Source organism: Dipodomys merriami, unplaced genomic scaffold, assembly GCF_024711535.1.
Source record: "Dipodomys merriami isolate MVZ:Mamm:240054 unplaced genomic scaffold, mDipMer1.0.p SCAF_50, whole genome shotgun sequence".
Taxonomy (NCBI): domain Eukaryota; kingdom Metazoa; phylum Chordata; class Mammalia; order Rodentia; family Heteromyidae; genus Dipodomys; species Dipodomys merriami.
In genome coordinates, this window is record NW_027206069.1 from 2,698,200 (window position 1) to 2,723,564 (window position 25,365).

The following is a 25,365-nucleotide window of genomic DNA, read 5'->3' on the forward strand; positions in this document are numbered from 1 at the left end:
GAGGTGCTTGGCCCTGCCCCCCAGTAAAACAGGTGTGTTTGTCCACCTCCGCCTGGAGCCTGCCCTCGTGGGCATGAGCAGAATGTCCGTGGCCTCTGCCCAGGGCTGGCGGTGCTGGTGGCGGGGGGGGGGAGTAGGGGGTCCCACTGCCCAGGCCACGCTACCATGGCCATGGCGACCCTGTCCCTGTAGACATGTCCTGATGGTGACCAGCAGAAGAGGGGCAGCAATGGCAGACGCCTGACGTGGCTGCTCCCCGCGTGTCCCCCTCCCCCCTCCTCACGCTCGTCCTAAGTCCTCTTCTGCCTGTCGCTCTCCCTCCCTTAGGATGGAGTCGGAGCTCCTCACCCTGGCACCCACATTCTTCCAGCCCCCAGTGGTGGCTGTGATGGTCATTTGGATGCGTCACCTGGCCTGGGGCATGGGGGGCCCAGGGTTTCGGGCCGTCATTACTCTGGGCGTGTCTGTGTAGGTGTTTTGGATGTGGGGGCGCCGCCTTCAACCTGTGGCGGGTCTAAGTGGACATCGAGCCAGGCCCTCCTCCAAGGAGGAGGGGGCTTCCTCCCATAGGAGCATCGCTGAGCTGGGGCATGACTCCTTGCTGTCTCGGGATGTTTTCCGCCGTCTCCAGCCTGCCAGTCTGTAGACAGAGCTGCTGCGGGCTGCGTTTGCCCCGTGGCTCTTGGGAAAGGCAAGGTTTTGTACCGGAAGTCTCTGCTTCTCTCCATCTCTGTGGACACCCAGCTGCAGAGCCCTGGTCCACGCGCCGCGGTAACACCCCACGGCCCACTGGCTGCACACGACACACACGCGTTGCCTCGTGGTCCCGGAGCTCAGGAGACCACGAGTCAGAGCCACCGGGCTGGGGGCGAGGTGTGGGCAGAGTGCGGCCCCTTTGGGGTCTCGGGGCAGGGCCGACCCTGCTCCTCCTGCTTCTGGTGGCTGCCCGGGGCTGGCCCCGTTCGCTTCTCCTGTGCGCGTAGCTGCGGTGGTGCTCGGGGAGCCCATCTGATGTGAGACAATCTGCTCACCTAGCTGTGCACGCCATGTCACAGAGCAGGTGAGCATCCGGCTTCCCGTGGCCACGGTCACACGCCTGGCTGTCCCTCCTCACCGCTGTGGTCACTCTGGCTCTGGGATGGCCACAGCGTCCTCATCAGGTAAAAATCTCAGCCGTTTCCCGAGACGCGGGACACAGCCAGCCCAGTGCCTGCCCTCATCCTGGCCCCCCTCCCGCCCCCCTCCGCACAGCCGCTCCCCTCCTTCTTTCCAGACACACGCCCACCAATTCCTCCTCAGCACGAGCCACTTCCTGTGCTGGTGCTGATCCTGCCCCCCTCACCCCCACCCCCACCATGGCAGCCGCTGCCCAGTGTGTGCCTGGCAGGGCCTGGTCAGAGGGGCGAGGGGCTGGGCCAGGACGCGCTGGTGACTCTGGTCCGGGACGAGGGTGGGCGGCGTGGCTGGGCCTGGAAGGAAAAAGCGCATGGGCTCTGGAGGCAGAAGGCTGTGCTCCTCCCCCTCTGCCTTCTGGTCTGGGACCCGTGTGAGTTATTGGGGCGCTGGGAGCCCCGCACGGTGCAGGCAGCAATAGAAGTCTGCTTCCCCGGGGGTCAGCGGGTCACTCAGGCTTCGCTGCGAGGCCTGGGCTGCTGGACAGGGTGCGCACTGTCTCCTCCCAGCCCCGCATCCCGGGGCCCACGGCGAGGCTGCTCTGGTAGATGCCCCACAAGCAGGCGCCTTGGTGGTGTGGGCTTTTGCCCTGGAGCAGGTGGGGGGGAGGGAAGGCGGGGTGGGATGGGGGATGGAAATGGACACAGTTGAGTAAAGGGGGAGGGCATCCTTGGGCTGGTGCCATGGTGGTGGGCTGGCAGGGCACTGGCTTCCCATGTGCAGTGTCATGGACCGGTGGGCACCACGCGGGACGGGCTGGAGGAGTCAGGTGCCGCGTGGACAGCCGGCTCTATCTGGAGGACGTGGGCCGGGCTGAGGGCCGGGGCACGCTCACCTCTCATTCCTTGCTACCTGGGGAGGGGGATCCTGCATTTTCTCTTCCCAGGCTCAGCAAGCACACCTGCTGGACAGGGTTAATCTGGTATGCATCTCAGGAGCCGAGGTGAGAGTCAGGCTAAAGCAGCTGCCTCAGGCTAGCCCAGGGGCTGGGCTATCCCGAGATTCCTGGGTGGGATGGGTCAGAGCCCTGGTCCAGTGCCCGGGGTCCTGTACTGTGGTCTGGGACCCCCTCCCCGGCCCGGGGCTGCGGTGGACAGGATTCTCCGTCCACCGAGAGACCGCTGGGAGCGGGAGCCTCCATGAAGCCGAAGCGGCCTTCCTCGGCCTCCAGCCAGCTCTGGGTCAGCACCAGGAGGACTCTGGGAGTGACCGCCAGCAGAGGCGGGGGGGGGGTGCCGAGGTTCTGGGGCAGATGGGGAGCCACAGTAAGACTAGGGGGGTGCGGTGCAGGCGGAGATGAGGCTGCCAGCCGCGGGCTGGCGTCCAGACTCTGCGCACAGACCAGGCTCCTGCTAATTAGCTGCCACCCACCCACATCCTCCCCCTCCCACACACAGGCTCACGTGCCTGCTGCCGAGGCACCCCGAATCACCCCACACCCCCAGATCTTCCCAGCCCCCACACCTGCAGGCCCTGCACAGACACACCCACCTCCCATCCCCCCACACCTGCAGGCCCTGCACACAGACACACCCACCTCCCAGCCCCCCACACCTGCAGGCCCTGCACACAGACATGCCCACTTCCCAGCACCCCACACCTGCAGGCCCTGCACAGACACACCCACCTCCTAGCACCCCACACCTGCAGGCCCTACACAGACACGCCCACCTCCCAGCCCCCCACACCTGCAGGCCCTGCACAGACACGCCCACCTCCCAGCCCCCCACACCTGCAGGCCCTGCACACAGACACACCCACCTCCCATCCCCCCACACCTGCAGGCCCTGCACACAGACATGCCCACCTCCCAGCCCCCCACACCTGCAGGCCCTGCACACAGACACACCCACCTCCTAGCACCCCACACCTGCAGGCCCTGCACAGACACGCCCACCTCCCAGCCCCCCACACCTGCAGGCCCTACACACAGACACACCCACCTCCCATCCCCCCACACCTGCAGGCCCTGCACACAGACACGCCCACCTCCCAGCCCCCCACACCTGCAGGCCCTGCACACAGACACGCCCACCTCCCATCCCCCCACACCTGCAGGCCCTGCACACAGACACGCCCACCTCCCAGCACCCCACACCTGCAGGCCCTGCACACAGACACGCCCACTTCCCATCCCCCCACACCTGCAGGCCCTGCACACAGACACACCCACCTTCCAGCCCCCCACACCTGCAGGCCCTGCACAGACACACCCACCTTCCAGCCCCCCACACCTGCAGGCCCTGCACAGACACGCCCACCTCCCAGCCCCCCACACCTGCAGGCCCTGCACAGACACACCCACCTCCCAGCCCCCCACACCTGCAGGCCCTGCACACAGACACGCCCACCTCCCAGCCCCCCCCCACCTGCAGGCCCTACACAGACACGCCCACCTCCCAGCCCCCCACACCTGCAGGCCCTGCACACAGACACGGCCACTTCCCAGCCCCCCCACACCCGCAGGCTCTGCACACAGACATACCCACCTCCCAGCACCCCACACATGCAGGCCCTACACACAGACACGCCCACCTCCCATCCCCCCAAACCTGCAGGCCCTGCACACAGACACGCCTACCTCCCATCCCCCCACACCTGCAGGCCCTGCACAGACACGCCCACCTCCCAGCACCCCACACCTGCAGGCCCTACACACAGACACGCCCACCTCCCAGCCCCCCCCCACCTGCAGGCCCTGCACACAGACACGCCCACCTCCCAGCACCCCACACCTGCAGGCCCTGCACAGACACGCCCACCTCCCAGCACCCCACACCTGCAGGCCCTGCACACAGACACGCCCACCTCCCATCCCCCCACACCTGCAGGCCCTGCACAGACACGCCCACCTCCCAGCCCCCTCACCTGCAGGCCCTGCACACAGACACGCCCACCTCCCAGCACCCCACACCTGCAGGCCCTGCACAGACACGCCCACCTCCCAGCCCTCTCTCATTCCCCACCCCCACATAAGTGCTAGCCTTGAGCTGAAGAGCTGAGGGACAGCACCCAGGCCCAGAGTTCAGGCCCCACGACCGGACCAAAAAAAGAAAAAGAAAGGTAAAGTGGGGTACCCCCTTGCTGACGCCGTTCCTGCTGGGTGCTGGAGCTGCCTCTCCACCCAGCACCTTGCTGCTGCTGGCACCTGCCCCTGCCCCCCCCCCCCCCCGCACCTGGATCCTGTGGTTTCCCCATCCGGCCTGCAGCTCCTGTGTCTCCTGACAGGTACAGCTGGCACGGTCTCAGTGCCCTGCGCCCGGGGACTTTCCTGGATCGCCTTGCCTGTCTACGCTGGTCCTCCCGGAGCCCCTCCTGCGGGGCTTCGTGCTGGTCCCTTCTTGCAGGCAGGCTGTAATTGGCCAGGGCTGGCAGGGTGAGGACGCCGAGGTCCTCACTCCACGGTGGGGCCGGGGCCTCGGGGTTATTGATGCCTCGCACCTTGCCTGGTCCCTCTTGCCCACAGCTTGGCATCGACACGGGCCCAGCGTGGTGCGTGGGACTGTGCTGAGCATCCTGGCATCCACACCCAGACCCCGCTGCCCGCCACTCACCCCACCCCCAGCTCCGGGGCGGTCCGCGGCTTCCAGCACGGTCCAGTCTCCTCGGCTCCAGGCTCCCCTGCATGTCCGCCCTGATTGGCACAAGATCTCACCAAGGGCCCCATGGCCGGAGCTGGCCTGCCAGTCTCAGCGCCCCGGGGGGCCTCACCCATCCACCCAGACAGAGGCCGGGACGGGGCCGCTCTGCTGTGGCCGACAGCTGCCCTGTCCTTCGGGTCAAGCCCGTCCACGGGGCCCAGACGCCCACGTGCCGCTGCCCCTCGGCCCGGGCTGCCGCCGTGACCTCTGCCACGCCGGGCGTGCGGCCCCTTCCTCCTCCACCCGCTGGGCTGAGAGGAGCACAGGCTGGTGGAGAGCAGGAGTGGCAGGGGTCCCTGGGCCCCACCCGCTCTGGGCTCTTTGGGTCGCGCATGTGACCCCTGCTGGGGCCAGCCTCGGGCTGCGCGGTGGGTCCTGGCTCTGGACCTCAGTCAGGGGTGTGCCCTGCTGCCGTGACCCAGGGGTTGGGGCCGCTGGCTCTGGGGCGGCCCGCAGGGTCCAGCCTGGGCTCTGGGTGGGCCGTGGCGGCCTCGGATGACCCCGAGCCTCCCGTGCAGGAAAGCACCGTGGGGAGCTGAGCGCGTTGGCTCGGGATGTGGCGCGTGTGTCGTGTTCTGGGATGTGGCTGTGGCTGCCTGCCATCATTTATCTTTATAATTAAGTACAATTTGGCGGGGGTGGGCGGGGGAGCTGTCAGACCCGCGCCGCGCCGCCTGCCTGCCAGGGACAGCAGCGGAGCCTCCGCAGCACAGGTGGAAAGGCCAGCCGATGTCCCGCCTCCCCCGGCCCTGGGAGATCAGGGCCGCCACCAGCCCGGGCGGCCCGGCGCCCCGTGGCCACCCAACAGCCCCCATCCCCGCTCCCATGGGGCGGAGGTGGGCTTTGGGCCCCGTTTTGGCTGGCGGTGGGCTTGGGAGGACAGAGAGCAAGAGCAGCGCTGGGGGGGGGGCGTCATTGGGTCTGAGCAGCGCTGTGTTAGTATCTGCCACGCTCCCACGGGGGGTCTCAGGGCTCTGGGGCCAGTCACACCCCCTTCCCGGGCCTTCTCTAGCTTCTAATCCACCCACCCACACCTTGGCCCTCTCTCAGGGTTCTGTCTGTGCATTAGATCTTTGGGAAGGCCTGCTCTGTGCTGAGCCCCTTTCTGGAACGTTCTGCCTCTTATTGTTACTTTATTCTGTAAGTAGCAGTCTTTTCAGTGTCTCCTCGTCACCAAATATCATTCCAGATACACAGATGCAAGGATGGGGGGACAGGTCACAGCTGCTTGCCGGCTCAGAGAGACAAATTCAGCCCAGAGTGTTGAGTGAACACAGGAGAGTAAAGGATGGAGGTACAGTGGGGTTCCCTAACTTGTTTGTGTCTTGGGGTTAGACCTGGGGTTGGGGTCTGAGGGGAAGGCACTGGGCAGGGCAGCTGGATGCTCATTGCCAGCATGGGTCTGAGCTCTGAGTTCGAGGTGGTGGCTGCCTTTGGAGCAGGAGGAGCTCTAGAGTGAAACTTGTTGCTCAAGGTCAGCTCTCGACTCAGTTTCCCCTCAGATCAGAGATGGGACCAGGATTTTAGTTTACTTCTCCATTATGATCAAATGGTCACCTGTGTTGAGAAGGATTCATTCCGCCTGATCTTAGAGGTGGGTGGGGGAGATGGGCGGTTGATTAGTGATGTCTGCCACAAGTGCAGCATACATCAGACAGACCTAGCTTTCCAGTTCTAGACAGTAGAGCAGATGGAGAGCCGGGAAAAGACCTTGGACATCTTTGGGCCGGCATCTCCTGTGTCTCTGAGGGGAAGCCAGCAGGGTCATCTCAGTGACAGGACAGGACAGCCACAGCGGTGCCCGGCTCTCTCCCCTGCTACGGGGAAGCTTCCCCGCCAGGGTGGGGTGTGGGGCTGGGGTCCTGACCAGGCATTGTGTAGTGAGGTCCCGGGAGTGGCCAGGGCTGCGGAGAGAGGAATGAAGGTTCTGGAAGGCTCAGGCTCTGCTTTGTTTGGTGGTTAAAAGACTCAGGGAGCCCAGGACCAGGGTCAGGGCGGCGGTAGTGTCTGTGCTTGGAGCAGTTTCTGCAGGTGACTGCGAGTGGAGGCCCTGGCTCGGGACGGAAGCTGGGGTGCCCCCCCCCACTTCGCTGTCACTGGGCCCCACGGGGCCGTGTCATCCTCTGGTCCCGCGGCAGCGCCCCGCGGCTCACCTGGGTGCTGAGTTGGACGAGGCGGCCTGGGAGACGCGGAGGCTGCGTCAGGCTGGGGCTGGGCCGAGTCCTGGCACGCACGTGTGGTGTCCAGCAAGGACGCCGGCGTCTCCCCTCCTGCCGGGCCGCAGGGGCCGCTCCGCGCCTCCGCCCGGCCGGGCACCAGCGGACACCGTCCCTGCTCCCGTGTCGCAATCCCTCTTGGCCGCTGCCTCGGTTCTCTGGCAATTGCAGGTTTTCTCCGCTGTGATTTGGACAGTTTTTTTCCTCTCCTTCTAAACAACCAGTCCGGACAAAAGTGTCCCCGCTCCGTTCCCACCCCGGCCTCCTGTCTTCCTGGGAGCCTCTGTTATGAGGTCCCTGGAGTCTGACCGGCGCTGATTCCAACCCTGGGCACCAAGGCACCGGGGCTCTGAGAGCTCCAGAAACTTGCCCGGAGCTGCCCAGCCACAGCCCCCAGGCGGGCTGGACGCCGGGCTCTGGGGTGGAGGCCAGGGGGAGCTGGCGGAGGTGGGGACCGGCCGGCCCTTCCTGCTGCCCCCAGCCCAGCCAAGCATGGGTTTTGGCAAAACTTCTTTCTTGGCGTGTGTGTGTTTAAGGCACCGCACGGAAGCGCCTGCCTCCTTCTTCATGGGGTTTCTGGGCTGCACATGTCACCTGATGAAGGCTCAGCCTGGAGTTGACATGGATGAGCTGGGCCCTGTGGGGGGGGGCTGCTCTGCAGGACCCCAGGTGTCTGCATCGGCCTCCTGTGGCATGGCTGCCTGCCGGGGGCCACGGGGTGGGGGAGAGGGGTGGGGGCACTGGGGGTGTGGCCCCGAAGACTGGGCTTCCTGGGTGCGGGGGGGGTCATGGGGTGGGGGAGAGTGGTGGGGGCGCTGGGGGTGTGGTCCCGAAGGCTGGGCTTCCTGGGTGTGGGAGGGTCATGGGGTGGGGGCACTGGGGGTGTGGCCCCGAAGACTGGGCTTCCTGGGTGCGGGGGGGTCACGGGTGGGGGAGAGGGGTGGGGGCACTGGGGGTGTGGTCCCGAAGACTGGGCTTCCTGGGTGCGGGGGGGTCACGGGTGGGGGAGAGGGGTGGGGGCGCTGGGGGTGTGGTCCTGAAGACTGGGCTTCCTGGGTGCGGGGGGGGGGGCGCTGTGTCCATCCCTCACCACTATCTCCGTCCTGCCATGTGCTGGGAACTGAGCCTGGAGCGGGAACTCAGGCACGGAAGAGGGCAGGCGCTGAAGTTTTTGTCAGAAGTGGTGGCATGTTTTCTGAGTAAACAAATCGTATGAATCTGGATTAAAGAAAAAAAAAAAAAGGGTGTCCGTCCCCGGCCCCGTGGACCAGCCCGGCTGCCGACGCCTCAGCCTGCGGTGGTTTTACAAGCGGCCCTCGTGCCAAGCCTGCAGCAGCCAGAGCCCGGCTTGTGACGTCTGGACCGGCGCCCAGCCAGCCACAGGCCTTGGCCCTGCCGCCCCGCACCCAGCTCCACGGGAGCCGGGGGCCCGCTGCTGCCCAGGCCCCTCCACACCCGGAGGCCGGGGAGGGCTCCAAGGTAGCCAAGGACAGGCAGCCGGGGCATGCGGTCTGCGCGGTCACCCGGCTCCGCTCTCCGTGGGTAGCCACGCCCTGGACCCGACCCGTTTGTTTGTCCAGGACTTTCGTGGTGCAAGGGTAAGCCCTGGGCCTGAGGGTCCCCAGCGTGCCCAAACCCTGCACCCATCCCCGGAGCTTTTAACCACCCCCCTCCAACTCCTCTCCCTGCTGGGGGACTTTCGGGGTGAAGCCAGCGGAGGCCGGCTTAGCTGTCCCGCCTTCTGTCCTAACCCTGGGAGTAAACAGGAACATTAAATCACTACTTGGGGGTCAGGAAACTGGAAATAATCAAAACACAGTGTCCTGTCCTCTGCCCGGGCTGCTCGGCCCCGCCTCTGTCTGAGCTGCTGCTCTGCTCTCTGCTTGGTGGCCAGGGTGCCCACAGTGGCCACGGTCCAAGGTTCAATTAGTGAGATGGGAGTCACACCGCCCTCACACTCGGATCCCACCCGGCACCGACTGTCACCCAAAGCTGGACTGTGCACACACTTTCCTCAGCGGGCTGCGGGCCCCAGAGGTCAGGGAGGCCCCAGTGCGGGCCCCGGGGGCTGGGGGCTGGAGCTCAGTATGGCTGCCCTGTGCCTGCTTCCAGAGCAGTGCTCTGTGTGTGTGCATGCATGTGCATGTGTGTGCATGCGTGCATGCACGTGCATGTATTGGTACTAGGGTGTGAACTCATGGCCTCACACCCTCACTTGGTGGTGTATTCACTCAAGGCTAGTTGATGCTCTGCCACTTAAACTGCACCTTTGCCTCCAGCTTTTCACTGGCCAGTTGGAGATAAGAGGCTCTCACAGGCTAACTTGGAATGACAGTGCTCGGATCTCAGTCTCCAGGGTAGTTAGGATTTCAGGTGTGCCCACCTGTGCCCGACTTCATGTATCCCTTTTCTGACTGACCCTCCTTCTTAGTGTACACAGTGTCTCCCAATAGCCCTCAATGGCCATGGTGTAAAGGAGAAACTGAGGCTCAGTACAGACAGTGGCTGCAGGGCTTGGCTCTGGACTTTGTCCTGGAGCTCTGGGAAGTTCCTGCAGGCTGGTCCTGCTCCAGTGATGTGGTGGTGACAGAGGGGCGAAGGAGTCCAGGCTCGGGCCCCTTTCCTCCCCCCCCCCCCCCCCCGGCCATCCTGAGTCCACTGTGTCTTCTGCTGAAGAGCTTCACATCTTGGAGTCCTGCAAAATCTGAGGAAGGCAAAGAGTAAAATGTGCAGCCGCTCACTTTGCCAATAGGAAACATAATGCAAGGCATGTCCCAGGATGCGGGGTGTGTCCCAGGATGCGGGGTGAGTCCCAGGATGCGGGGTGTGTCCCAGGATGCGGGGTGTGTCCCAGGATGCGGGGTGAGTCCCAGGATGTGGGGTGTGTCCCAGGATGCGGTGTGTCCCAGGATGCAGGGGATGTCCCAGGATGCAGGGGATGTCCCAGGATGAGGGGTGTGTCCCAGGATGCGGGGTGTGTCCCAGGATGCAGGGTGTGTCCCAGGATGCGGGGTGTGTCCAGGATGCAGGGTGTGTCCCAGGATGTGGGGTGTGTCCCAGGATGCAGGGTGTGTCCAGGATGCGGGGTGAGTCCCAGGATGCGGGGTGTGTCCAGGATGTGGTGTGTCCAGGATGTGGTGTGTCCCAGGATGCGGGGTGTGTCCCAGGATGTGGTGTGTCCCAGGATGTGGGGTGTGTCCAGGATGTGGGGTGAGTCCCAGGATGCGGGGTGTGTCCCAGGATGCGGGGTGTGTCCCAGGATGCGGGGTGTGTCCAGGATGCGGGGTGTGTCCAGGATGTGGTGTGTCCAGGATGTGGTGTGTCCCAGGATGCAGGGGATGTCCCAGGATGCGGGATGTGTCCCAGGATGCGGGGTGTGTCCCAGGATGCAGGGTGTGTCCAGGATGTGGGGTGTGTCCCAGGATGTGGTGTGTCCCAGGATGCAGGGTGTGTCCAGGATGCGGGGTGTGTCCAGGATGCGGGGTGTGTCCCAGGATGCGGGGTGTGTCCAGGATGCGGGGTGTGTCCAGGATGTGGTGTGTCCCAGGATGCGGGGTGTGTCCCAGGATGTGGGGTGTGTCCCAGGATGCGGGGTGTGTCCCAGGATGTGGGTTATGTCCCAGGATGCGGGGTGTGTCCCAGGATGCGGGGTGTGTCCAGGATGCGGGGTGTGTCCAGGATGTGGGGTGTGTCCCAGGATGCGGGGTGTGTCCCAGGATGCAGGGTGTGTCCCAGGATGCGGGGTGTGTCCCAGGATGTGGGGTGTGTCCCAGGATGTGGGGTGTGTCCCAGGATGTGGTGTGTCCCAGGATGCGGGGTGTGTCCAGGATGCGGGGTGTGTCCCAGGATGCAGGATACATCCCACCCAGGGTACAGGGCATGCCCCAGGGACAGGGCTTGGCAGAGGAAGCAGGCCAGGGCCTAGAGATCAGGGCCCTGGATGCTGGGCAAGACCTTGGATACAGGGCGTGGCCAAGGGTGAGAGGCAGGGCCTCTCACAGTGACCCACTGGACGTGGGCCAGGCCGTGGGTCCCTGGCCAACCTGAGCTCCTCCTGGGCCTCCCTGATTGGAGCAGCTTGGACAGCAGCAGGACCCGGCTCTGCGCAGGCCAGGCCCACGGGTCCTGACCTCTGGGCAACGGGGGCTTCCTAAGCATGTGTGCGGGCGGGGTGCTGTCCATGAACCACTTCTCTGGACGCCCAGGAGGAGGGAGTCCACACATGCCTAGATGCCCGAGGGTTCCCGCGGGGTCTCGGCAGGCCGCGGGGGGCTGCCACCTGTGGGGTGACTAGCAAGCGGCAGGCCAGGACAGCGCCTCGGCCACAGGGCTGCTGTGGGCCAGGTGTGGTCGCCCCCTGCTCCAGAGCAGCAGACCGAGCCCAGGAAGCGTTGACCGCAGCCTGGGAGGCTCCGAAGACCAGTCCCTTCCTCCTCAGGCGGACACCCTCGGGCTCTGGGCAGTATCTTCTCAGGGCCCAGGCCGCCAGCTCCCATCCCTGATCTCGTTCTCAGCTGCCGCGTACCTGAGCCAGCCCCTGGGCGGGCGGGCGGGCTAGGGGGCTGGGGAGGGGGGGTGTTTTCTGACCTCCCTAGAACCATGGCAAAGGCAGAGACCATTTTCCTGGTTCAGGCCCCTTGAACATTCTTTGGGGTTTGATGTTGGGAGCTGGAACGGCCATCAAGGCTGACTTTCCAGGCTAAGGGAAGTCCTGAGAGGCTGGCTCTGGGCTGCTGGAGCTCTCTCTAGGGGTCTTCCAGGCAGGATGGGGCCGGGGGTGGGCACGCCACATGGGCTAGGGATCCATTCTCAGGTCCAGACAGCGAGCGAGCTGGGTTGGGCTGGGCTGGTGTTGAGAGGTGGAGGCCTTGAGAGGAGGCAGGGGCCTGAAGACCTGGCCGGACTTGCTGAAGAGAGGTGGGGGTGTGGGGACTTGGGGAGTGGCCTCGGCCCCCCTGGAGGAGCAGCTCAGCTTCTCTTGGGGGCGCTGCTGGGTCACAAGGTCACAGGAACAGGAGGCAGTGCCCTGCCCTGCCCCTGAGGAGCAGCCCTGGCTGGCCGGTGGCTGCGGGGAGCGAGTGTAAGCTTCCGTCTCCATCTCCCTGCTGGGGGGGGGGGCGGCGAGGAGGCCAGCTTCCCCTGCTGTGGGGTCCCACACGCCCTCCATTTGGCGTCGAGGGTCAGCTTTGGGTCATTGACACATGATGGGGGAGGGGAGGCGGGGAAGACAAGCGGGGCCTGGAAAGGAGGCGCTGGCACAGGAGGGGCCTGTCCTGTCCTGGAGAGGTCGGGGTCCTGGTAAGGCATGGAGGCCAGACCACGCCCGGCTTCCCCCACGGCCTGGGGCAGGCCGGCTGGGGCCAGCAGGGCTGCGCAGAGTGGAGTGGTGTGTCGGGAGCAGGCGGCCGCAGACATTGGGGTGGGGGGAGGGAGAAGCCGGACCTCTCTACCAGGTAGATTTGACCATATTCACCCGTAGGAGATGGCTTTCCCAGACTCCCTTGCAGCGAGGATTGGCCCCCAAAGACAGTTTTGGGTAGCACGACGTACAGAAACATGGACGGGGGTCTTGGGGAGGCTTTGCTCCCTCTGATAAGTGGAGTTATGTGGGGAATGTGCTTCCTGACCACGTCCTGCCTCCTGCCTCTTGACCTGTTTGGAGCTGGGTTTGTCATCCTGCAGCCGTGAGGACAGGGCCAAGAGGTCACAGAAGCCCAGGGCCTCTGAGCCACGGCTGCTGCCTGGCAGCGCAGAGTCTCCTCATCAGGCAGGGACATAAATGCTCTTTAGGCCGAATACTCGCAGCCCAGAATATGCTCAGATAATACAGTTTCTCTTATTTTTTGGTAGTATTAAGGTTTAAACCCAGGGCTTCATGCTTGCTAAGCAGGTGAGCTGAGCTCTACCCCTTGACCCCTCCCCACCCCCAAGCTGTTTTTTGGCTTTGATTTTTGCTTTAGCTATTTTTACTTTTTAAATTATCTTTAAGTAGTTGCACAGAGGGGTTTCAACTTGACATGCGGTTTTATGAGTACCCTGCATCTTGATGGTTCTCCCAGTGGCTCCCCCATCCCCACCCGTTTTCCTAGTTCCATTTTCGCATGCACGCCTGGAATGGAACGACCGCATTTCTCCATGCCTCCTCTCTTCTGCTCCCTTCCCTACCTCACCCCTGCCTCGACACCTCGAATTCCAGCTTCCTGGTGTCATTTGGTTAGACTGAATTCATTATTCAAAGGAGTCACGCCATCGGAATCCTCCCCTGCACATACCATCCTTGATTCAGTTACTTTTAGAGAGAGTCTCCCGCTTCCCACGATCCGCCTATCCATGCCTCCCACGTAGCTGCGATTATACGGATGTACCACCATACCTGGCCCAAAATACAGGACTTGGTAACAAGTGTGGACTCTTATTCCAGAGCCCAGTGCAGAGTCAGCCTGGGCAGGAGGAGGCAGACAGGGGGTTCAGTAGATAGGGGATTCGTGATGTCAGCGACCCTCCGCTTCCTGAGCCTGTACTAAGTGAGCTGGGATGTGTGTGTGAACTTGATCATTGTTTCCAGGCCTCGCAAGACCCCTGAGGCTGGGGACTGCGCTGGGCCCACATAGACACGCTGACCCCAAGAGAGAGTGCGCGGAGACCCAGGCCTGAGGAGACCCCTAGAGCACCCTCTGGGACAGGCCGGGGCAGGCGGGGAGACGGGGCCTGTGGGGAGCTGGCAGCGGAGGGAAGGCTGGGCTGGGGCTGCGGGAGCCGGCAGGAGGCGTCCAGGAGGACGCTCGGGGCCTTGAAGGCCCATCTGGGGAGTTCCGTGCTGTGGAGCTGGAGGGAGGAGGCAGCGGCCGGGGTGAGTGTGTCCTGTAGAGCAGCAGGGGTGTCCTGTGGGGAAGGGGGTGCCCCGAGCGGCAGCTGCCCAGGAGGGGGCTTGGGCAGCCTCGGCCTCTCCCCGATGTCTCTCGAGGCCAGGCAAACCCACAGTTGGAGCCCTTGGCCTGAGGCCACTGGAAACAGCTTGTCTATTCCCATTGAGTAACTGCAGTTAGGCCTTTTGGTCCAGGCCATTTCAGGACAGTGTAGTTGCCCAGGCAGGGGGCACCGGGACCCCCACCAGCCCCTGTCGCAGTGGAGCCTGGGCCAGAGCCCTGGTGTGCGGCCTGTGGGGGCGGGGCGGGGCGGCCTGTGGGGGCGGGGCGGGGCGGGCGGGGCGGGGCAGGCAGATCGCTCAACTGGGGCAGGCTGACCCAGATCTATGCCAAAGTCGGGATGACCACATTTCCCACTCCATCAGCTCCTGGCTGGTGAGGTCAGAGAGGCCTCGGTCTCCACGGGGAAGGTAGGGGCTGGCCTCGGGACAAGGGTGACGGCCAGCAGGGACCTGGCCAGCAATGGAGGGGTGAGCAGGCAGGTCAGGCCAAGCAGACTTGGCTTCCGGCCCAGTTCCCAGCTCCGGGATGCCGGTCCTTGGCAGGTCCCTCCCTTCACCTGGGTGCCTGGGTAGCCTTGGCTGAGGCTGGGGCTGGGGCTCAACCAGCCAGAGCCGGCCTCACTCACAAGAGGCCATGATTCCACCCCAGCCCCACGAGGAGAAAGGAATGAATGAATGAATGAAGATTGATATGAAACTCCAGGCCTGAGGATTTCGCAAACAATTAAAATTAAAATTTCAGAAATCAACTTGAGTTCCTGTCTCTGGATGCCAGCTTTTTCACTTTGCCAAGGAAGAATATTGAAGACAAAAAAACAGAATACCAGCTAGCAGCGACTGTGACTGTCTCTTCACGGAGAGCCTGGTATCCCGGGGCTGCCCTCTACGCATGGCCCGAGCTTGGCTCTGGTCTTCCAGGTTTATCTTTCACCTGTGGGAGAGGCCGCGGGTCGGCCCTGCGCCGTTGTGCCCGCCTTGGGCGGGCTGGCCAGGCTGGCGTGGGGGGGGGAGGCCAGCCCGCCCGGAGCCGAGGTTGATGTCTCAGAAGCCCTGCAGAGGAAGTGCGGTCCCAGGGGCTGTGTGCAGCGTGCATGGCGTGGTCCGTGAATCCCTGCTTTCTTGGGTCACGTCAAGCAGCCTCCTTCCATCAGCAGGATCTGAGTCCGAATGCCCCGGCCTCCCTAGGTGTGGGAGGGTGCTCCCCATTCTTCAGAAAGGGGGTCTTCCCAGGCACTGGGAGCTACGTAGGAGGTAGAGACCAAGATGGTGGCCCTCCCAGGCCAGCCTAGACAAAACGTTTGCAAGACTCCATCTTAACAGAGCAAGCTGGGCGTGGTGGTCTGTGCCTATCACCGGGTACAGAGGGAGGTGTAAGTGGAGGGGGGGGTCTGGGAACACACAGGCGAAACATGAGGCCTTAGCTCAAATATAACTAGAACAAAACGAGCTGGAGTCGTGGTTCGAGTAGCACATGGCTTGCAGGTGTGAAGTCCCGAGTTCAACTCCCGTTGCTATGAAACCCGGGGTGATCTCTGATCTAAGGCTCCCCTCCCCTCCGCCCTGGTGAGTGGAGCTGCTGTGGGGGGTCTCGCTGGCACCGGCCGCCGCAGGTTCTTCGTTTCCTTCGGGCGTGGCCAGGCTGTTTGGAGCGTTCCAGTCAGGTGGGAGCTGCTCTGGGAGCTCAGAAGGGGGGGCAGTGCTGGGGGTCCCCCAGGCTGGAGGTGGCAGAGCTGGAGTCCGAATCCCGTCTTCCTGCCTGGCGGTGACGCTAAAAGCAAGGGACAGAAACGCAGGGCCCAGGGCCTCTCTGACTAGGGGATGCCAGGCTGCAGGTGGCCTGTGTCGTCCGGGCCACGGGCTCGGGCTTCTCCTCACTGGTGATCTGCAGTGGTGAGCTGGCTTGGGGAGTCCACCTGGAAGGGCCCTGAGCTCCTGAGCTGGCCCCAGACGCCACCGGCAGCAGGGCTGTGTGGATGGAGGCCTCGTCCTCACCCCGGACCTCGCAGAGAGGCTCGGGAGGAAGCCGTCACCAGCCACGGGGGCACAAGCCTTGGCGCCTCCATCCCCTGGGAGCCCCGGCCCCTCCGTCTCCCACAAGCCCCAGACCCTCCATCCCGCCGTCCCCAGCGCTGGCTCAGGCCACGGCTTCCTCACCTGCTGCCCTGCGGCTGCCCCGGCCGCACAGGGTGGGTGTCGCAGACACTCCAGCGGCAATGTGGCTCTCCTCCTGGATTGGCCCCTGCCCCCCCGCTTCCTGGCCTGGGCCCACAAGGATGCCTCGGGAACATTCTGGTTCCCACACTTCTGCCAAGAGCCGAGCGCTGTCCCAGGGGAGCGCGCCTCCTCGGAAGCCCTCATTAGCGGCGAGGATGTTTAGGCCGCAGGCTCCTGGATGGTGGGGTGGGGGCTCCCCTGCCTGCCAGCATGGGGCGGGGATGGGGGTGGGGCTGGACCCAGCCTGGCGTGGGGAGGTGGGGACCCCCCCCCCCCGAGGCCCGCGCAGGCCTGGGCGGGCTTATCTGGACCAAGGGGGCCAGTAGGCCTTTTGGAGCAGAGTGAGCGGGCATCCAGGGTCCTGACCATCAGGGTCCAGGCCAAGGCCCTTCAGGCCTGGGTCACACCCTTCCCCAGGTCCGAGTCACCTGACCAAGCGCGGCGGCCCCTTGGGTGGGCCTCGGACGGCCCATGCGGCTGCTGCTGCTGCCCAGAGGTGGGGAAATAGAGGCCTTCTGGAGTCTTCCACAAGCCTTTTCCTCTATGTGTAGCCCTGTCCTGGGCGACAAGGACTCCAGAGGAGCTGACCCCCCCCCTGCTGGCCGGGAGTGGCCCTCAGTGGTCCTGTGGGCCTCGGTCCCGCGGGTGGGAGGTGGGGAAGCTGGTCTCACGGGGCAGCCCGGGGAAAGTTGAAGCTACAGGTGTCACGGCACGCACGGTGGAAGCCTGGAGGCTGCTCCTCGCGGGCTCACACCCATGGCTTCAGGCCCCCCTAGGCCTCTCCCCACCCTCCTTGGGGGAGACAGCAGCGCGGTCCGTGCGTTGTGGAACACTGGCTGTGGGTAGGCGGGGCCGAGCCGACGGCAGGAGCTGGATCCGCCGTGGCCACCTGCACTCGGCCGCAGCCTCCTGTGCTCATGCCCGTCCGCAGGGTACTGGGGTAGCCAGTGCTCAACTCCGGCTGCTGTTTAATGGCTGCGTTGCTCCACGGATGTGGTTAGTGTGAGCCATTCCCCAAACAGGTGCTTTCCAGTGGGTGTAGCAGGCAGTGCCCACCGTGTATAATGCACACATGCACACGCACACACACACACACACACGTGTCTGTCTGCATGTTCCGCTGCAGACCTCCTGGGCTCCAATCTTCGAATCTCTTCAGTTCCAAGCCCTGACCCTGGCCAGGCCGTGCACACTGCCTGGCAGTCCTCTGTGCTCTGACTCCCAGCCTCTGGGCTCCACGGGTGGCGGAGCGCTCGCACCATCCTGCCCACGTGCCTTGCCCATCCGGGGACTTCCCCGTGCTGCTGTGAAGCCCCCTCTCCAGTGGCCTGGGGACGGCCCCGCCACACTCAGTCTGCACCCACTGGCTGACACCCCCACCCACCAAGCAAGCCCAGAGGTCCCCTCCGCCAGGGAGCGCGGGACGGCGCACGCATGCGCGCGCGTGCGGGGCTCAGCTGTGAGTGGAGGGAGCGGTGCTGGGGTCGTGGTCCTGTGACCCTCCGTGCGATGCCCACTGCCCCCCCCCCGCCGCCTCAGCCCATCCCGGGCTGCCAAGCTGTGCTCGCTCTGCCCTTCCTGGGACAGTCCCACGTGCCACTCTGCCAGAGTGCCCGTGCCCACACCCACATCCTCGGATCTGCTCCCTGCGCAGTGCCCCACGTGCCCCGCCCCGCACCCTGCCTCCAGTCCCGGGCGGCCATGTCCTCAAGCCCAGGGCTGAGTCCTGTCCTGTCCCTGCCCAGCCGTCGGGAGGTGGGGTGAATTGTGAGTGACTTCCGGCAGGCACGCTCGCTGGCGGCCAGCAGGCTCTGTGGGCACAGCTGTGGGTGCTTGCACCTTCACACGGCCAGATGGATGGACAGACGGACAGACGGATGGACGACTTCCATGGGCTCGGAGAGGCCACAGGATTCCAGGGCTTTAAGGTTTGGGGATGGGTCAGCACAGAGGCCCTCCGCTCACGTGTCAGGCCTGTGTCCCCTGCCTTGGTCTTTCCTTGGTAGAGCCGTCCAGACTCCAGCTCACCTGGCGTGGTCTCTGCTTCATGGCTGAGCTGAACGCCGGCTGAGCGGGGCAGTGGTCATCTCACCCCCCTTCTCTGCAGTGCGGCCTCTCGGGTGCCCGCCCCCCCACTCCATTAGGAGAGCCGGCCTCTCCCCGGGACACCTGCAGTGCCCTGGCCCCACCAGAGCCCGGGAAGGCCCCCTCGCCGGCCACACGTGTGGCCACTGAGCAGATCTCTCCCGGCCTCCTGAGTCCAAGGCCGGCTTTCCCAGAGTGACTCAGGGAAAGGCTCTTGACAAATACTGCGGAAGAGAGGCACAGCAAGTGTCGGGGCTGAGAGAGAAGTGGGGGCCCGGAGGACCCCAGGTAACCCACAGGGGCAGCCCTGTTTGGTAGAACCTCTATTTTTCTTTTCTTTTTGGTCAGTCGTGGGTCTTGAACTCTGGGCCTGGGCGCTGTCCCTCAGCTCTTCAGCTCAAGGCCAGCGCTCTACCACTTGTGCCACAGCACCACTTCCAGTTTTCTGGTGGTTCATCGGAGATAAGAGTGTTATGGACTTTCCTGCCCGGGCTGGCTTTGAACTGCGATCCTCATATCTCAGCCTCCTGAGTAGCTAGGATGACCGGCGTGAGCACTGGTGCCCGGCTCAGTGGAAGCTCTTTTAATGGATGAGCCGCACGGAGCTGTGGGTGAGGCTGGGAAGAGCGTTCTCTGCGGAGGGAGGACAGGGAAGCCGGGTGGCCCAGTGTGGCGTCCACACAGCCCCTTTGTCTCAGCACCTGAGAGCCTGCTACTGGCCCTGCCATCCGCCCTGCTGGTGAGAAGGACTGAGTCCCGACAGCCCACCCCTGGCATGCTTGGGCCTTAGGGAAATCTCTGCTCTCCCTGCTAGGTGGGTGGCCTGACTGCAGAGGAGATCCCTGCACACCGGGCATGGCCGGGCCGGCCTGAAGGAGCTGCAGACTCTTCCAGGAAGGTGGACAGGGGCTGTCCACCCTGAGCATGTGATCTGCTGGTGGAGAGAGAGCACGTGGTGCGTCGGGCGGTGGACACAGCTTGGTGGGAGCATTGTGGCTGGGTTGCGGGGCTGAGATGTAGAGAAGCAGCAGGGGTGGCAGGAGGGAAAGGCTGGAGGCTCTGGTGGTTCCCCCCAAGTCTCCCCAGGGCTAACTCCCTCCGCCCACCCTGGGCTCCGTGACCTCCAGAGTGAACTTCTGGACCCTGACTGTGTCTCTGCCTACGTGGAGCCTTCCATGGCTCCCACTGTCCTGCCCGGCTGGCCAGCCTCTCCCCTCCTTCCCTAGACACCTAGCCTGCTCTCACCATCCTGCATGCTGTGCTCACGGCCCTCTGCTGGGCCCGCCACGGGCCTGTCCAAGCCTCTCCTTCCCTGGGACGCCACCCCATGGATTTGTTTTGTAACGAACTACTCATCCTCGGGAGACCATCTCCACCAGGAAGTCCTCTCTGATGGCTCTCCTCCCCGTCCGGTGCCCGTGGCCGGCTACACTGCCCTGTGGGGTGGTCACCCTCTCTTGCCAGGGCTGCCTCTGGTTTGGGTGGGGAGGCTCCTGGAGGGAGGCCAGGCCCCGTGTGGGAGTCCTGTCAGCCCCCTGCCAGGGCCGTGCTGCCTGTGCCTGACTGAGGGATGCGGAGACGAGGCCCCTGCGTTCTGCAGACGCTTCCCACCAGCTGGCACGGCCCCCACGCAGGCTGGGGGGTTTTCCAATCTGCCCCAGAAAGGCCCAGTTCCGAGCTTGCGGGAGCATCTGGGGACGCGGCCTTAGCCGCAAGCCGAGTGTGAGGAGCTGATCACTCAGGGTGGGGGGAGGAGGGGTGGGGAGAAGAGGGGAGGGGAGGGGAGGGAAGGTCAGAGGGGAGGGGGAGGAGAGGGGAGGAGAGGGAGAGGAGATGGGAGGGAGCGGAGGGGAAGGAAGGAGGGGTGGGGGGGAGAGGGAGGGTCTTCCTTAGGCCTCCTGTCCTTGTCCACCACCGTGCCCAGGGTGTACAGCACCCACCCTGCCTAAAGTCCGGTCCAGCCCCTCCTACCCAGACCTCAGGACCTGCGACTGACAGGCGGGCGGGTGCCCATCTCCCCATGGGGCGGGGCGGGCTAGGTGCCTGCCCTGCTGTGTTCAGGGTTTCTGGGCCTCTGTGTCTGAGTTGTTGGAGCCTGGGGCGGGGGCAGGTGAGAGGGGCAGGGACAGGGTCAGGGGTCAGGGGTCATGTGAGCGCGGCGGGGGCTGGGGCACAGCTCCCGGGGTTCACGGAGTTGGATGGAAACTGCGGGAGAGGCTTGCTCCTCGCTCAGCTGGCCTCCGCTCCCGGCTTGGGGAGTTGTTTTGCTCTTGGTAATTGGTGAGAACTTTGCTTCAAAAATCCTGCCCAGAACCCCAAAGTGGAAGTGGGCAGAGGGCCCGCGCGGACGGGGAATGTTCTTTAAAACACATTTTAGTACAAGGATGTTTGGGATTGCTCTTTGGACCCCGTGAGCGGAAAGCAGTTGCAATGCGAGCAGCGCCGGCCAGGGCTTCACCTTTGCCCCGAGGGCCCAGAGAGGCCCGGCGGGCAGAGGAGGGCTGTGTCCTGCCCGAGAGAGCCAGGCGTCCCTGGGCAGCGAGCGTTGTGGGCACCACTTCTCTGGCCCAAGCCGGGTGCCCAGGGTGGGGTGTTGGTCCCGTGCTGAGGCCTCTCCTGGGTCAGATCTCAAGCCCTCGGCTGGTGTAGACCGTATGTGCTGTCTCGCCCTGTGCACACGCTTGCCCTCTGGCCTTGGACTTGGCTGCTTCCTGCCTGACTCAGTCAAAGAATAAGTCGCTGAGTGAAGGGTAGAGAAAAGTGAGGGGTGGGGAGGGGTGAGAAGGGGGAGAGGGGAGGGGTGCGGGGTGGGGAGAGTGTGGGGATGGGAGAGGGAAGGGGGGAGAGGTGCGTGGGGGAGAGGGATGGGGGAAGGAGCACAGGGGGGAGAGGGAAGGGGTGGGGAGGGGAGTGAGGTGGGGAGGGGTGGGGGGGGCACAGGGTGGGGGGGGTGCTGGCCCTCCGAGCTTTCCCTTTGCACACAGCAGGCCTGCGTGGGAGTCTCCAGGAAAAGGTTTCCCTGTCCTGACCTCTGCTCGTTGGGTGATGGCTGCGTGTCCCTCACCTGCGGTGCCTCAGTTTCCACACCTGTTATACAGCGAGAGGGCTCTGAAGCTGCAGCCTGCTGCAACATTTGTCTCTCAGCCTCAGTTTCCCACCCTTTTGTAAAAGGAGACTGTTTAGGAGGCGCCTTCAGAAAAGAGCCGGGGCGCGGCTGGAACCCTCTCCCCACGGCCTCGGGGAGCGCGGAGCGGCAGGGTGTCCTTCCTCCATGCACTGGGGCAGAGGCCACAGCGCCGGGGCCGGCAGGACGGCACGCAGCGGTGGGAAGCTGGGGTCTTCACGCTGGCCTGCAAGCGGTGCTGGGCAGCCTTTACCCAGCTCGTAGTACCCAGCTGCTCCCACGCCCCGCGTCCCCGCGGCCGGCGCTTCTGAGCGTCCTCCTGGTGCCTCTCCAGTCGCTGGGTCTTCCAGGAGCTGGAGACACGGAGACTGGGCACACACGGGCACTGGGCACACACGGGCACTGGGCACACACGGGCACTGGGCACACATGGGCACTGGGCACGCATGGGCACTGGGCACACATGGGAGTGGGCACACACGGGAGTGTGCCACGTTTGGCACAGAAGGCACCAAGTTTCATGGTTTGTAACATTCCAGAACCTCACTGAAACTTTTCACAGCCCTGCCAGACACAGCATCGGACACACAGGCCAGGGGGGTCCTGTGGGGTTCTGGGGTTTCTGTGGGGTTCTGGTGGTCCTGTGGGGTTCTGGGGGTCCTGTAGGGTCCTGTGGGGTCCTGTGGGGTTCTGGGGGTCCTGGGGGGCTCTCCTGGCTCTTCATCCTGAGTGAGGATCATGGTCATTGTGTCTAGAGCTCCTAAGGTCGACCCAGGGCCCCTTGACCCAGGCTGCGTGGCGGCTCTCCACGCTCCTGTCCTGTTTGGGCTAGCCCAGGGCGCTTGTGCATGTTTGGGCTAGCCCAGGCTGATCTCTGTGGACGAAGGTGGACATCGCTGCTTGCTGCGTCGTGGAATGCGCCTGCGGTCGCCAGCCCGTGTTAGAGAAGGACAGGGGTCACTGGTGTCATCTGACCTCAGAGAGGGAGCCCATAGGTCTCCCCACCCTGGTTCCCAGAGCGAAGGGGCCCTGCTGGCTCCAAGGCAGCTCTAGAGGTCCCTGGAGAGCCCCCCCCATTATATATTTATTTTCAAGTGTGTTAGAAAAGAGACTAACCCATCAGATCTGGATTTCACTAAGAACATTGTCTCGAAGATAAAGGTTTAAATACAGAGACTATTTTGGATTGAATCTAAGCAAAATATGAAGTCAGAAACAGTGTGACTGGAGGAAGGCGAATGATTAGGGCCATGGAATAGACCAGGCCCCCCTCGACCTCAAAGCCCCTGGCCTGTCCCCAGCCTCTGCCCCTCTCCCCACAGCCCTTTGTCTGCCTCGGGAAAATTCTCAGGACCTGCTCCATGCCGCCTGGTCCGGGCTGGATTTGGCTCCCTCTGCCGCCAGCGGCCGCCATCTTGCTGGCTCAATGGTCACTTCTTTTGAATGACCACAGGGCCCCGGGCGTCTGCTCCTCTCAGGGCTTCTCAATCCACCTTCAGTGGCTTCCTCTGTCTTCTTGGGCTTCCTCCTCCACTCCTCTTCTAGGATGTAAAATATGGATGTGCCCAAGGGCTCGGCCTAGAGCCAACCCCACGTCATCCCCTGACACTTCCACTGGAGACAGGCCCCGCCCACCTCCGTGCACAGTCTCCTACGGGGTGTGTTGGGGCAGATCACCTTGTCACTGCCCACTGCCCCTGCCTGCCCCTGCCTGCCCCTGCCTGCCCCTTGGGGCTGGCTCTGCCACCACCAATGGCACCAACTCCATCCCAGCTGCTCCGGTTGGCAATCGGGGCTCAGCCCGGGGTCTTCTCATCTCCTGTGCTGTCCAAGTCTCCCGTGTCCTCCTGTGGGTTGAGTCTTGAATCTACCTACTTCTCTCCATCTCTCTTCCAAGTACCATCATCTCATGCAGCTGAGACCAAAGGTTAAACCCCTACCCTCTGCGACCGTCTCTCCTCCACCACCCCTGACCCTTGAGTGAAGCCTGACCGCGGGTCAGAGCCTTACATGACCTCCTCTCCCTCCTCCCCTGGCTTGGTCCCACCCAGATTCCACAGGAGAGCTGGACACTCCTGAGGGAGTAGATGGCTTCTACGACTCCTGGGGCTCTCCCAGGTGTCCCAGCCAGAGTCCTGCCTCTCCCGGGGCTCTGCCCCAGCCCTGGGTCTAAGGTGGGCATCCCAGTTCATCCAGCCCCGAGAGGTAAAGAGAAAGGAGGAGGGAGCGATGGGGAGTGGAGCACACACCTGCTCCCATCCACGGAGCTGGCTGCCAGGGAGGCTGGGGTACCATTCTGGGTTGTGGGGACAGCCGGCCTTTCCATTCCCATGTGGACAGAGAGTGGAGATTGCAGGGGGAGGAGACTGGACATCCTCCCCGCTGGAGGCCCGTCACCTCTAGCCGAAGGCCCCGCCCCGCCCCAGCACCATCTCTGATGCAGGGTGGGAGGCCCCCAGTCCCAGGGAGATGGTAAACCCTGTGAGCCCTGGGCAGTGCGGTGTCATCGACTCTGCCTGTCCCCGCTCACGCCTGCTGCTGCCACCCGGGGCCTGGCCCGTGGCCCGGATGGTTCTGGGCAGGGTTTTGGAAGCAGCACTTGGTAGGACTCGCCCGGACTTGGCGGCTCCGTGGCCTCTCGCTCGCCGTCTTTCCACGCTGTGGCTTTGGCACACACGGACCTGGTGTGTGTGTGTGTGTGTGTGTGTGTGTGTGTGTGTGTGTGTGTGTGTGTGTGTGTGCTCGGGAGAGGAGACTGGCAAGGGTAGGCGCATTTGGTGCGTGGCAAACCGAACCTGTCAATTCCAGAAGCTTCTGGCACATTGTTGAAGCGACTAGATGACTTTGAGAAGTATCTGCATGTTTTTCCCCAAGTGCAGTTATTTTTGCTGCTGTGAAATGTTCTGAAATCTGACAGTTTTGTTTTGAGTCTTAGCCCGATGTGAACACGGAAAGGAACACTGCCTCCCAGTCCTGTGGCACCCGTTCCCGGGGTCTCCTGAGGACACCCCGATCCTGGAGAGGTGGCCAAGGAGAAGGCCAGGGTACCCGGGGCCGGGGGTGGGGGGCGCACAGCAGGGCGGACCCCGCAGGGCCGGGGTGCACCGGGGGGAGCAGGGGCGCGCACCCCATCGCGTGCGCCCTCTTCTGCCGACGGCATTGAGCACCTGCCGTCTGGGGTCGCGGGGCAGTGAGGGGGCACGTGGGGCCATGCTCCAGGGCGGGGACCGGTGACGCAGGAACGCAGATCCGCAGGAGTCAAGGACAAATGGTCCGGTCCATGTAGCCTCCCTGTGAGCCGGTCCCGCCTCTGTCCCCTTCCTCATCTCCCTCTATCACTATGGTCTAGACCTCTGGCCTTCCTCCCAGCTCAGAGCCTGTCCTCCAGCTGATGGCCACTGGCCGCAAGGCCAGGGCTCTGCCCTGCGTCTCCAGCCCCTCCCTGGTCCAGTTGCCTATGGAGCTCCTCTGGGCTTCTCAGACTTTCCAAGCTCCTGCTCTGATTCCTGTGCCCACTAGGGCTATAGCCCTGCCTCAGTTTCCTGTCTGGGGGTGGAGGCACTCTGAGGCTTTCTGACTTGGTGCTGAGCCCCCACAGAGGAGCACCGGGTTGCTGCCTCCCCCCCCGCCCCCCCCCCCCCGTGCCGTGTTCTCAGAAGACACAGAGAGGCAGGCGAGCAGGAGATCCACGGGTGCGCAGCGCAGCAGCAGCTGGGAAGGACCGGGCTGGGACCCGCAGCTCTGTGCCACATGCCCGCAGTGTTTGCAGTGCGTGCGTGCGCGTGCGCGTGTGCAGGCGCGCATTGCTGTGGAGACAAGGATACTCCTCCTGGCAGAGGCTGCGGAGAGGACGCACCGGGACCCAGGAGCAGACACCCCGTATTGGTGACACCCCAGAGCTGGGCATGAGGGTCCCTGTACAGCTGTGCGGGAAGTGGGAAGAGTCCTTTCTTTCTTTCACAACTGGCCCTTCCGGCTCAGCCC

The 25,365-nt window shown here is 64.1% G+C and overlaps 1 long non-coding RNA gene across 1 annotated transcript in view; it reads left to right on the top strand.

Annotated features, from left to right (window-relative positions):
- The window catches only part of LOC138810557 (uncharacterized), a 147,484-nt gene extending 132,660 nt beyond the window's left edge, over positions 1-14,824 (top strand). The window contains exon 4 of the long non-coding RNA XR_011367159.1: positions 14,701-14,824. This is a non-coding gene — a long non-coding RNA (uncharacterized lncRNA). The remainder of the gene's footprint in view (positions 1-14,700) is intronic.
- Positions 14,825-25,365: the final 10,541 nt, after the last annotated feature.